We start from the raw sequence: 14,894 nt of genomic DNA, 5'->3' as shown, positions 1-14,894 counted from the left end.
CTCTTAGAGACTGTGTTGGAGTTGTTAATGGGTGAAAAACGCCATCCAACAGAGTACTAATAACGAGGGTGCATGTGGTAGAATACTGCTGCCTAGAATCTACAGCGGGTTGTGCGAAAGCGTCAGTATAAATAATATATTTATATTGATCAAGGTACAAAATTGAAGAAGGTAAAGAATAGACACGCTCATATTGCAAAAATTCTTGCATCTGCAATGAAGGGTCAAAGACAAAGTCTACATTTTTGAACCCAAACTCCTGGGCAAAGTTCTTTCAGAACACCTCCGCTCGTGCATCTAAGACCTCATCCACCCCAACCAGTCCGGCTTTATGCCACAAAGGTCCTGTGGCACAATCATCCAATTTAAATATCTTGACCGAGAATATTTCACCCATCTCTGAAGATTGGGTGTCATCCAGTCCCCCATATGACTAAGATGTAGGGATGCAGAGGGCACCTTTTTTCATACAGTCTGGAATTGTGAGGCACTGCAGCCATATAGGCAGAAAATCTCATCCTGCCTGAGCCGTATCTTGTCCTGGAGCCTCCCGTTTGACCCTACGCTGTTCTTGCTCCATAGTACAGAAATAGTTGGTGGAACCGCTACAAACAAGATTTACTGTTCCTGGGCCTCAAACTTGCTAAGCGGGACATCTCCTGAGTGTGGAAGGCCACCTCCCACCAACAGTGGGTGGGTGGTGTACGGTCCTGGACAGATGTATGGCAGCTGAGATCACAGTCTACCAGGCAAGGGGTTGCCCGTAGAAGCACAGGAAGATTTGGCTTGTTTGATGATGTTTTTTCCAAAAACTTTTTACTTTTGACATCAAACTGTATTCACAATGTATGTTTTGGGCCCTGCCCACCCTGCACCATGGAAATTTAAAATAATTTGTTTTGAAAAAAAAGGACAAAATCTACATCCACTGATGCTAAGGACGTAGTCAATTGTATCCACCGATGATGGAGGGCTTTAGTTTTAGGAACGCTAGCTTTTGTGACAGCTTTTAAGGCTGGCACAGGAGAAATTATGGGGAATATTAACAAGGGCGTTATCTCCGCTTTTTTGGCTTTAAATCCAAAGTAGCAGAGATAAAAATATAGCCCTATCAACAACAGGGTGCTAACATGCAGAATCGCATGTTAGCACGCTTTTTCACTACGCTTCCCTTTGCATCTCTAATGAGATGCAAAGTGGGCGTTCCAGAAAAAAATAACAGGAGAAATGTCACTAAGCGACATTTCTCCTATTATCAAGCGTCACGCTAACCCTGTTAGAGACAAAAAAAGCAGCGCTAACCATGGTTAACGCTGCTTTTTTACGTCTGCTAATTTTCAGATTTAGCCATGTAATCCAATGGGTGGTGGATTACATGGCTAAGTCCACCATGATTTATCAGCAAGGATATCCCTAACCTTGTAGTTTTATCACTGCATCACCAGCGATAACCTCCCAAAATGCCGCTATCGCAGGATTTTTTATCGCCTAGGCGGTTAGCGTTGTTAATAACGCGATAACCAGGCAATATTATCCAGCGATAGCGGGAGTTAAAAAAATGTACGCTAAGCGCCCTTAGCGTTAATTTTCCCTATTCCTTGTTAATATGCCCCTATGTTCTTTAAGGATAGCCATCTGTACAGCAGTCAGGATTTTTTTAGTAGAAGCTAAATACATTTATGCAGGGGAATACAAATGCAATTCAAATGCGATAGGTACCGTTCCACCTTCATTGTATGTAACATATGTAAGTCCAATTGCACTCGACTAAACACGGATGACCACATTAGTGGTATTAACATGTGCATGTAAGTGGCGTGTTTCAAGTAAATCAGACGGTAAAGAAGTGTTAGTGTGTTCCGGTGCCCAAAAGAATGTGGAAAAATCTGTGCATATTAAAGCATAGTGGTTTTATACTCTGTGTATAATTAGGTATGTATGTTCTGCCAAAATTCTAAAATCCTAGCAGGGATTGTAACTTTTTAGTACCTGGAGGCTGCAGTTTGTGCACACTTCTCAAGAAAGTAAAGTGAGGGGCAAGGCTTTTTCCTTCATATTTAAGTTCATATTCCAAGAAAAGGACACTCAAATGGCTGTATTTAATTTTTTGAAGTTAAACGTTTTTGCCAGGTTCTGAAAATCAAAGTATTATGCGATTGACTCTTGCTAGATGGAGGTTTAATTTATCATCTGTCTAGAAGATATCATTTATGTAGGACAGAGCTTCAGGGTAAATTTCATGAAGACTCCTGGGCTGTTCTTATAGCCCATATGAAGTCTGCAATCCCAATGTGCTAAAGGCAGACCAGTCTTGACTCTCAGGAGCCAAATTGTGACTGAAAAACCAATTAGAAATACCTCAAGTGGTTTTATATTTTCAGTATTTATAAGTGCCGCACTGTGGGTATTTTGCACAGCAAATGTGTGTGTGTATGATAATGTCCATAATCTAAGACAATGCAATAGGAATGATCTGGTTTCAGAACAGGATAAAGAGGACTATTCATTTCAGATACATAGGGTTCATTTACTGCCTGTTACTCCAGCTGGGAAATAATTGATTTAACTGTGCCTTTGCATTCCACTTAAAAGGCTACTGTGATTGAACCAGAGGTGTTGAGCATATAGAAATTACATGGTAGGGGGAATCCTTATCCCAGGGTCAGACTGATTTGCATATGGCCATGTCTAAACTGGGGTTGCTGAGTGAGCTAAAGAATGGTGATGGATTAAACCCAGGTAGTTGACTGGGGGTGAGTGTTTGATTTGCTCTAACACTCCGTCCATCATCCCCTTTTGTATCGCTTTGTTCGCCCTAAGTTGGAAGGGTATGCTCAGATGTGAGTCCCTTGCTCACTTGGCCACTGGATTCAAGATAGTCTGGCGGATGAGGATTATGAATCCGAAACCGGTCCCAGGATGCTTGTTTCCGGTCCAGGGAAGACATGGCTTGGCGGTTTGGTCTGGACTGTCCCCATGAGGCACAGGGTCAGACTGATTTGCATATGCCCATGTCTAAACTGGGGTGGCTGAGTGAGCTAAAGAATGGTGATGGATTAAACCCAGATCAGTTGACTGGGGGTGAGTGTTTGATTTGCTCAAACACTCCGTCCATCATCCCCTTTTGTATCGCTATGTCGTTCATGCCAACAAGTTACACCAAACTACTGGAACTAGAAATCCGCTTCCTTAAACTTGTGAGAAAATTGAGGTTACAACATTTCTTTGAAAATACCGTTTTAAACTCACAGGAACCAAGGACAGACCAACTGAAGGGGTTAAAATCTAGAAGCACGTTCATGGCGCCTACCAGCCATAAGAGCATTGATATGTTTGAATCTCTCGTCAAACAGGATCTAGCTAATTTGAACGTCAAACGGACACACAAAAGAGGCAAACTCACTGAAAAGAAAATTCTAAATCCATAGCACAAAACCCTTTGATAGTGTTTCAAGAAGCCGACAAAGGCGGTGCTCTAGTGGTAAATGAATACTAGCTATTACAATGAACAAGTGGAGATTAATTTATCTGATCAACATACATACATGAAAGTAGACATGAACCCCACGGATCAGTTTTTAGACACACTGGAAGACATTCTTCAACAAGCATTTGATCATGGAACTATAAATGAACAAGTCAAAAAGTTCTTGATCCCTATCAATCCAAAAAGCCCCACCCTGTACATGACACCCAAGATTCATAAAGATCTGTTTAAGCCACCATTTCGCCCAATAGTCTCCACCAGAGGCAGTATCCATGAGGGGGTTGGAAAATTTATGGACCGCTACTTGCAACCTACAGTGATGAAAATGAGTACCTTTATCAAAGATACCTCTGACTTCTTAAATAAAATCAGTCAAACATCTTACAGTGATAATGAGAACATACAGTTATGTCCCGTTGATGTGCAATCTTTACACACCTCCATCCCACATCAACTTGGGATAGATGCAATCGAACAGACGTTGCTACATACTGATTATGATGAAGCAATAAATCTTTCTGATGGGATTACTGCAATACACTTTGATGCACAGCTATTTTAAATGGAACGATGAGTGGTTCCTCCAGAAAACTGGTACATCTATAGGCAATTGTGCTGCCCAAGCCTCCGCTAATATCTTTATGAGCCACTTCGAAGAAAATCACATATTATCACAACCTTCTTGGAGAGCACATACCAAACTCTTCTTAATATTCATTGATGACATTTTCCTATTATGGAAAAGGACAGCTTCAGAACTTAAAGATGAATTGGTTAAATTGAAGCAGATAGATGGCAGAATAAAATGTACCCATGAGATTCAACAAACCATTACATCCTTAGACGTACGGATCACCAAAATTCCGATAGTTTTCAAAACAGACTTGATCAGAAAAAAACACCAATAGAAATATTACCTTGCACTTTAGTAGCTTACACCAACCTTCATTGAAACACCACCTACCCTACCCTACGCTCAACTATCAAGAGTAAAAAGGATTGTGTCTGATCCTAGTAACAGAGAAAAACAGACTGAACAAACGAAACAGAGCTTTAAAGCTCGTAACTACCCAGAAGAAGTACTTACACAAGCTCAACAGCATTGCCAATCAATTAGCAGACAAGAATTACTCATACCACAAGCGAAACCAACACAAAATCGCACAACCGTGGTTTCCAAATTTTCCAAGATGAGTGGAACCTTCAAAAAAATTATCCTATGCCATTGGCCAATACTGAAGCCAGAACACAATTTTAGCAATATATTTCACCATGAACCTATCTTCGCATATACCCGTGGAAGAAATTTGGGGAAATTATTAAACAATGTACGTATCAAGATATCCCCATGGTTTACAAAGGCACTATCCCTTGTTGGAATTTTAACAATTGTAATAACGTATTGACCGGATCAAGTATCACTCATCCTATGACAGGACATAATATCAAATTAAAAGTGAACGCTACATGTGATACTGCCAATGTCATATATTTATTAAAGTGCCTGTTTGGCAAGGTATACATTGGTCAAACGGAAAGAAAAGTTAAGGTGAGATTAAATGAACATAAAAGCAACATTAGAACCAGACAACTAAAACCCACAGTGGAAACTCATTTCGTTGAAGCTGGGCATAACATCAGCCAAATGAAATTTTGCGTCCTTGAAATCATTAAAAGATGTGAAAGGAGAATTAACTATAATTACATTTGACAAAGTGAAAATTAGTGGATACGCCAACTGAATTCTTTAAAGCCTAATGGGATGAACGAGGGTATGGAATTTCTGTGTTTTTTAGAACATGGTCCATATATCTCTTTGGAGATGTGAAGTAAAAGCCCCCGTAGCTGTTTCTGAATATTCTGCAAATTAACCGAGTTTCACTTACATGTCTTTTTACCTAGCTTTACTTAACTAAGTTTTCTTTAATGTGAGTAATCCTTGACTATTTAGCTGAAATGTTTCTGTTATAAAGTATACCAGACAAGGGCTGAGTAAACTTCGTCTTTATTCACGGCCTCCACAGTGCCACCAGGATAACAGGACACTTCAGGCATCGCTCTCTTCAAGATCAGTCTACACACTCTCAACATTCTAAAGCAGTCTCCAGGGGTAAGGAACGTTCCAAAGGGGAAGGAAAGGGAGGGGTGGAGGAAGATACCAAGTACACGGTAACCTCCTGTATAAAACACATACCTTAACCTGTGTAGAGCTAGAACATAGCCCAACCTTAATAAAAGGAATATTAGCAACCTGTAATATGCATATAATCACATTGCGGATTAACACACATTTATAATCTGTAATATGCATCTAGATACTTTGGGATTATAACACTTTCGTTGTGAATCTATATTGACCATACACACATTATACATATGCCTTTATTTAACTAAATTCTTCTTCATTTCAGTATTTTCCCAACCTTGCTCTTTTTCAATCCCACTCTTGTTTTAGTCGTCACTTTCTCTTCACATTTTGTTCATTCATCACATCGTGCTTTTTTATTCATTATTTCCTCCTTAGTTCTTTTTACCTATCCTACATTCACCACCACTTATTTTTGATGCAATGTCTCGGTTAAATCCTTAATGAGTAACTTCGCTTTCCTTAGAGCGATAGTCTTTTGTCTATGTCCACTGCTCGTCACTACGTTTTTTAAACAACATTCACGCCCACGTCACATTGTGGAAAGCTGGCCTGAAATGCTGCTGTGTAGCCAACAATCTTTCATGCACCAGTAAGTGTGGTTCGACAGCCTGTTTAAGATAATTAAGTCACGCTTGTGTAATTGATATTGTTAATGCACTTGCAGCTGCATTTGAGATTTAGTTTTGAATTTGCATACGGCGCTCGTTCTGTTCTGTGGCGGTTTAGGCTACGATTACATTTTCCAAATTCATGCCCTTATATAGGTACAATTCTCATTGCCCTTATAGAGGCATAGAAATCCAGCCCTTATTTAGGCATTGCCCATGCAACCCAAATACAGTCATGGCTACTTGCATCCGTTCACCAAACGTTACAACGATTTCTTGGAAAACCATCTTAAGCCCTTACTTGAATATTGATTTCCCCAAAAACTCAGTTACTTTACAATTAACAACTATTCCCCAGGGGTTCATTTATGACGTACATATGCCTGACTTTACATCAAACTATGGCATTCCTAAACACCTTCAAGGTATAAATATATCTTCAATTGGTATAGCAAGATACAGTGGTTTGGAGCAGTTCAAAGACCTACTTGCCCAACGCAGCTCGCTACAGCAAGTGCCGAAGGAAGCCGACTCTCCAGCTGATGCACTGACCAGGAAGCTGCCCTTCTCTGCCGAGAATCCAGCTCCAGTGTTTCCGGTTCCCCTTGCGGGGTGTTGGACAATCGAGTCCCGAGAAAGAGATACCGGACCTCCTTCATTTTAACAAGGTATGGAGCTGATAAGAACCTAGAGAAACCTTTGGTAGATTCTTGGCAAAACTAAACTTATGCTAAATGGCAAACACTTACTTCTTCCCTCATACTAGGCTTAGGTTAGGTACATTGGGGTAGGAGTATTTTAGAAGCACCAGATGTGTATTTTATTCAATGTTACTTATGTATGTATTGTTATATGGCTTAGAAACCATACAATGCTCTTACAGCATTATTTCATATTACTGTTTACGCTGTACGCATTATACTTTACATTCTGCCTAACGATTGTAGCAGTTCACCTCTCTTACAGTAGAAAGAAGACTGTTCAATAAACCCTTTTATTGGAAACGCCCGTCTCACTATTTCTCTGCAACTCTGTAGAAACAAAGCATGCACGATTGACTGAGTGTACTAGTTATCTATTCTTTCCACGACTCCGAGAGATATATTCTTATTCTTGGGAAACAAAGCTGTCATGTTTATGCGGTTGTCAGAAACGAATCCATTCTTGTGTATTCAAGAAAGTTTCTAGGGACCTCAGAGTTAGCTGGCACACAGATAATTAAGTTTAGTATATTCAATAGAGACCTATTGACTTAAGTCATACGTCAAATCTATACGATATATTATTCCAATGCCCAGAGCCTAATGAGAATATAGGAACTACACTACAGTTCAACCACCAACGCGGTTAAGATAAATAAGCAAGCTTGTGATAAGTCCACGCGCTGGGTGTAAACCTCGGTTCACCTTTGATCTGACACACATCTCCCAAGCGATTAAAAGTAAACAAATATGAAAGCGATAGGTCAACACGTTGGTTAATAAACACGGTTCACATTTCATTTGGCATGCAAAAGACAGCACTTTTGATTTGGCTTGCAAAACACGGCATTCTTTATATTCCTACCACTTTTAAAAGCTGGAATAAGCTTCCTCTCTTTTTACGTTCATTCTCCCAAGAAGCCCCCTTCAGGAAGGCATTGAAAACTTAGATTTTCTCTTTGCCAGATGCCATCTGTATGACCCTGATGTAATTGTGGTGTAGAATGCAGGACATCTTTCTTCCCTCCTACTCTTCCATCTGAGTTGTGTGAGCGCCAAGATACTGCTTGGAGTGAAAGCTGCGCGATAGAAATGCTTTTTACATTACATTTTATGTTTATAAAACACGGTCTTTTTACTGTTTAATCGCCAGTTCACGGGTATCACTTTTTTCAACGATTCCTATATCATTTAAACCTGATGTCATCACAGTATATTGATTTTTATGCTCTTGTTCCTTGGCCGAAATGCATTGGGATCATGGAAGTGTGAATTATCTTCGTTTGTTGAAACGAACATTTGATGTTTACTGAAGAAATTGAATTCGAGTTGTAAAGCAACACTATATGAATATCAACAATCTAACTCTTTGAGTACCGCATTTACTGAAATTATTTTCAGTGTTATTAACCTCATACAGAGGATTCAACACCAGTGCAATGGGGACATGTTCCCATGGATATGGGGATGCAGCCATTACGTGCCAGTAAGGTCCACTCTCCTGTTAAAGCTCCTCCCGACCAGGGAAATGGGGCATTAAATGAGGTCATCTACGGACCACAGTGTCCCCAAGAGACCAGACAATTGCCTTGTATTTCCAGAGGTGCTTGATGGCATATCATCCTCAAACAGGGCTGAGCTTGAGTCAGTGTTCAGAGGGGTTGAGGACTGACTGAGTGCAAATGCTGCCGCAATGTTGACTCTGTCAAAGATTTAGTGGATAGGCCACTCCGGGAGCTCCTCAAGCACTGCTGAGTGCCGGACCGGACCGATTTCTCCACCTACTAGTGCAAGGTGCGTCACTCCTGTCCCCTGAAGTGGGTTTCCACCCATTCCTAGGCTGAGGCTGCCTCCATGGAAAAATGAATCTGTTGGTCGAGAATGGCCTTCAGCTTCACCTGGTATAGTAGGGCGTCATGGATTTTGAGATCTAGAAGGGGGCACTTTACTGTAAGAATGGAGGAATGCTAGTGCAGGGCCAACATGGTGTAGTCAGGAAGGATCAAGCTCTGACAGTTTTCCTACTTGAGTGTCTGCCCGTCTGGCTGCTTGCAGGATACCATCTCTATCATTATAAAGGGGTAGTTTGGCAACCACAAGATGGATGGGCTCCCCTGGCAGCAGTCGGCAGGTTGGCATTCGGTGCACCCTCTCCATGGAAAAGTGAAGGGAGATGGACTGAGCTGGCATGAAGGACTTCACCCATTCATCCAGGAACTCGTTCATTGGCATGAATCCCTCAGCACTCTCCCATAGACCCACAGCCTGAATGTTATTCCTAAAGGTCCTTCCCTTGATATTATTTGCTCGTTCCAACCACTGTAATCTTGTGGGCCTTTTTCTTGGTCTTCTAGTGTAGTCTTATATCCTCAATGTTGCATTCCATGTCTGTAATTCTGGAGGCCAGTTTCCTCTGGTCTTCTTGTAGGCGAAAAGATTCTTCATGAATTTCCTCTATTCTGGATTCCACTGAGGTGCGCAATGTCTCAATTGTGTGGAGGATAGTGTCCAGTTTAGCCACAGAGTCTTGTGGCTTGGAGGGTTGTGGGTTTGGTCTGTACTTGGAAACACAAGTAATGGGGCACAGGCAAGGGGGCAGAATTGACAGTATATTTCTGCCTGCCCAGGGCTGCGGGCCATTTTAATGTGAAGATATTGGTAGCAGAGGACCAGCCTGCAAACACTGTCCCTGTTGCAAACAGCAGACCCAAGAGAGGGTCACGGAGGGTCGGCTCAGGCACATTAGCAGGGAGAAATCCCGTGGATCTGCAGTCAAATGAAAATCAGGTCACACAACTTCTTCATGGCACATTGAGTTGAACTCTTTGAGGGGGTTGTCAGGGCATTTTGCAAGGCAACAGTGGCAGTGAACCCAGGGCACTGGGATACACATCATAGGCTCTCCCACCAGTTAATACCCTCTCCAAATAGTTCCATCCACTTCCTTGCCCCGGGGGATGCTCCAAACAGATGAGAAGTGGTCGGGCCCTCAAGATCTTCGCTGACCACCTTGTGCACTACCTCTTGACCCTGTGCAGGCAATATGCGATGGGGAGTTAAGGCCCGGTTTGAGCCCCAAACTTGAGACCCCCACTAGGAGTACTGCATCATCCCAGAGTAGTGTAGAGGCAAGGTACACCGACAGGGCAGCCAAAAGTTACCATGATGGCTTCTGGGTGCCACGGTGAGTCTCTTTCACCTTCAAACCATCTCAGAAGGGGGCTTTTGGTACTCTGCAAAATGGGCCGTCTGTCCGCGCATTAGGTTCCCTTGAAGGACTAGGAAGATCCGGTTGCAAAGCTCCACAGGCAACAGGTGGCAGGAGCAGTCAAGATAGGCCAGAGGGGCACCAAACAAATTGCTGGACCACGGAGTGCTCCTGATCTGGGGAGTGTGTTGGTCCTCTTCTCCGCATACCTTGACCCCTGAAGCAGCAGGAGATGCAGATTGTGCCAATGATGGGCCAGCTGTGTGGACATGGGCCCACCGAGTCAAATGAAGTGTCTGTTGGGGTCCTAAGACCTGGCCTCACCCGCTCAGCACTCACATGGTGGTAACAGGTGATTGATGGTTCCTCTGGGGCAATTGAAAAGATCTAGGTGTGAAGTAAACACATTTTCAAAAAGGATTAATTCAACAAGGTGTCTATAGCGGCAAAAAAAGAGATTCCGGTATTACCTGAAGACGATGATAAGTCTGGAAAAATGGACTATGCAAAGATAACGACTTAGATTATAATGAATAGTCCTTGAAATAGGTGATGAGAAAGTAGTTAAACCCTTTAGTGTTGTGATAACATATCCTCAAGGAGTACATATGTTTCGTCCAAGCTCTTTCCATGGAACACAACGCAGTATTGATTGATAAGCATTTGATCATGTGACAGATTAAATTATGCAAAAAGAACAATTGATGGACGGATTGCTGAACAATGTCAAACATTCACCCCCAGAACAGAGATCTGGACCTAATGCCATTGTTTTTTTGCGCACAATGCCATTCCAATTTAGACCCAGCCGTATGCAAATCAGTCTTGACCCTGCTCGCCATGGGAACAGTCCAGTCCAAACTGCCAGGCTAGGTTCTCCCTTAACCATAAACAAGCATCCTGGGACCGGTTTTGAGGTATCACCCATATCAGCCAGGCTAGCTTTACTCCAGCTGCATGGTGAGCACGGGACCCATGTCTGGGCATAATGGATAAAGAACAATTGATGGAGGGAATGCTGAACAATGGGAAACATTCACCCCAGGTACAGAGATCTGGGTTTTATTCATCATTTGGAATGGTGTGCAAAAAACAATGCATTTATATCCAGATCTCTGTGGAGTAAATTCAGAGCAGGTGTTAAAATCTGGCAACACAAGACATTTACAAACATACAGGCAAGGGATAGTGACCAGTAATTATATACAAAATCAGGTCACTCATAAGACAAAACAGTACACTTCTGCACCCAGAATGGAAAGGATTTTTAACATAATCTAGCGAGTCAGGCTGTACATCGATGGCTTTTTGACCCCTCTAAAAATGTGGGAACATCATTAGGACTGGGATTCAGTTGCCTGGAGTAAAGCTAAATAGTATATTGCAGTAAACACCTGATTTAAAGAAAAATCTGTGATCATAAACAGGCCAATTACTATTCTGTTACATTTAGGACATGTGAATACCACCTGGAATGATGGAAAGGAGAAAAAAAGAAATAATGAGTATTGATAGAATTATACAGACCAGGCACCATAGTGATACATTGGTGAAAAATCTATGAGCAGTGTTTATAAATTCCAATTCTGTCTCAAGAGTGTGTCAAGTATGTATGGTGACATAGATGAGCTGAATGCCTCCCTTGATGAGGTGAGAAAACTGCTCTCAGGTCAGGACAAAGACCTTGGGTGTGAGGAGGTATATCTGTTCCTCTGGCAGTGCCTGGGAACTTCACTGACTACAGAGAGGTCTACCCCCATCACAGGCAAATGTTATCTGACAGCAATTCTGGGAGTGGAGGGGAACTGCCCGAGAACTGGTTGAGACTGGGCACAAAAGAGGGGTTACGCTTTTTCCCTGGCCACACCTCTGGAATGGGTACAGGAGCTATGCACTGGGTGAGAACGTTTTTGCCATCTTGGATTTATGTAGGGAAGGACACTGGGGGTTGTTTGCAGCTGGACACACAGGAACTGCTGCCAACATTGTTAGGGTTACCCCATGGGAACTTTTACTCCACTGGCCATTGATTTCCCCCGTCCACAGGCATCTGCTAGGCATAAATGGGGCATCCCCAGAACCCTCTTCAGAGCACTTCCTGGTTCTGTGGAGGAACAGAAACGGACTGGAATAGCTGTCTGTGACTTACGAAAAGCCTACAGACTTGGACCAGCTCTATCTCCTGCACCCAGGACAAAGAAGTGGACTCTAAAGGTCATAGGGAACACCCCTGTTACAGCGACAGAGCCACAGCAAGCTACAGAAGGCCTTTTTCTGCAAGTGGCCTGCTGAGCTGTTCCAACAGGACCTGCCCTGGACCCTGCTGCTGGACTGAGTCTTAACCACAAGTGTTGGTAAGATCGAATAAACTTGATGCCAAACATACAAACAGGTTTTCGGGCAGGAATGGGCACACTTACAAACATATCCGTGGTAACTCTTCTAGCCAATCAAACCTATGCAAAAATCCTGCACATTGTATGCATGCTTTATCGACCTTAAAGCAGCATTTGACAACGTCCCGAAGGCAAAGTTATGGGCTAAAATGCAAAGTTGGGGGCACCCACCAAACTATTGGAGGCCATAATCAACTTGTACTCTCAACCGTGGGTCCAAATAAAGAAAGGTTCCGAGCGCACTATAGCCAAAAAGATTAAAACATCCAATGGGCTAAAACAGGTGTGCCTTCTGGCTCCCTGCCTATTTAACATCTATACTGCAGACCTTGAGAAGTACCTCCAACTCACACAAACTGATCCCCCAAAACTGGGAAAAACCTCGATACCTAGTCTCCAATAGGTGGATGGCATAGTCTTCCTAGCCCAAACAACAATAGGCCTACACCGATCGATATCTCAATTAGGTGCTTATATTACTTCCGCCCAACTTTCAATCAATCATCAAAAAACAAAGGTGCTATGCTTCTCAAAACATCATAAACAAAGGAAAAAAGGTAAATTTACCTGGAAGCTAGATGCAAAACCAATATCCCAGTTGGACTCGTATAAATACCTGGAGTTTCATCTTGACCATAATCTTAATTTTAAGCTACAACTGGATCTAGGAAAAACGAAAGTGAAACAACTCCTCTTCGCCTTTAAAACTGTTCAGAAGAAGCTAACATGTTGCTCAACAGGACATCTCCTTAAAGTAATCGCTGCTAAATTCCTCCCCTCTATATCCTAAGGGTTGGAAATCCTGAAAACAAAAGATGCCACTGTCCTAAATCTAGCACGATCCAGTCTTTTTAAGTTACTGTTTTCAATTCCCCAATATATCTCTCAGGCTCAAAAATCAGATACATGCTAGACAAGGGGCAATGGCCAAATATTACTGGCGGATGAGGGAAGTTGAAGACAACACTCTGGCCCACTTCTGCGGGGAAGAGATAGAAAAACAAGCCAAGCTAAGGAATTCAATTTTTACCATTTTAAAAGAATCCCTCCTGGCCTTACAGCTCAAGGAGGCATGGCTCACAATCTCCCCATACCCTGGATTCAAAACCACAGCGAATAACGCAATAAAACAGGTCTTGTTGCTAAAGGACAAAACTACCTTTGCAAGAAAAGTCACGCATGGGGAATGATACAATCGTATCAGTCGCTGAAGCCCCAAGTGTACTTATCCGAACACTTTCCACAGCACAACAATCACTACCTGAGGCTTCTGTGGCTGGGCTCTTTCCCTACGAAAGACTTAACTCCTAAATGGAAATTTAGCTAGTCGACCACAGTATTGCGTCTCTGCGGACAAGGAGTAGAGTTACTGCTACACCTGCTATACATTTGCTCCTCATTACTAGAAATCAGAAAAACACAGCTCTGTGAGTTATTTAGGAAGGCACAAAGAAATAAGGACATGTAGAGGGGAAGTTATAAAATGTCTCAGAGGCTTGTCAATTCAACTATCAATTCAACTATCTTGTAGAGCTATAACCTTCTGGAAAATGACGGCAAAAGAACGTGTTTCATTTCCAAAAATTAATGATTGGACCAAAATACTCTGTAAGTGCCATGTGATGGGGTGGCCGAACAATCTACCCTTCATGTGATTTGCTTTTGTGGATTTTATTGTAAAGAGAGAGCCCGATGGATTAAACCTTTTCTGAAAAATAGCGGAACATGGTATCAGTGCCGCCCAGCATTACTGTATCTTCAGTTGTTACATGATGAACTATGTGTGGCCACTATGGTCGGTTTTCTAAAGAGTGTATTCAGAAAAAGGAAAAGTTTAATGTGTTCTTAAATTTACTGTATATACAGTTAATTCTTAAACGTAATGATTTATATGTGACAAGTTCTGCATTTTTATGCACAATATGTATTGATTCTTTGTGTTGCTGCTTTTATGATTTTAAAATTTTGCTAAAATCGAATAAAGCTTTTCTACTACTACTACAAACAAACTAACTGGAGCAGTCCAGTACTGAACGGCCAGCTCAATTTGCAAATAGCAGAGCTATCTTTTATTTTACTGATCGTACATTTTTACAATAATATTTTATTGTACAATCTGATACTTTTTAAATCTAATCATCGACGACTGTTCAAGTATTTGATTGTGTCATGTACGTACTTCTTATATTGTTAAGAATTCCTAACTTAATTTGTAATGTACTATGGTGGTTTGTATACCCTTTTATGATTTTTAATGAAATCAAATAAAAGTATTATGACAAGTGTTGGTAAGTGTACTCCTCCTATCAACTCTTGAAACCTGGGTGAAATAAACTTTTTGGCTT

The sequence above is a fragment of the Lissotriton helveticus genome, chromosome 1_1 (genome assembly GCF_964261635.1).
Source record: "Lissotriton helveticus chromosome 1_1, aLisHel1.1, whole genome shotgun sequence".
Taxonomy (NCBI): domain Eukaryota; kingdom Metazoa; phylum Chordata; class Amphibia; order Caudata; family Salamandridae; genus Lissotriton; species Lissotriton helveticus.
The sequence above is the reverse complement of the archived record's forward strand: the minus strand, read 5'-3'. Positions refer to the sequence as shown.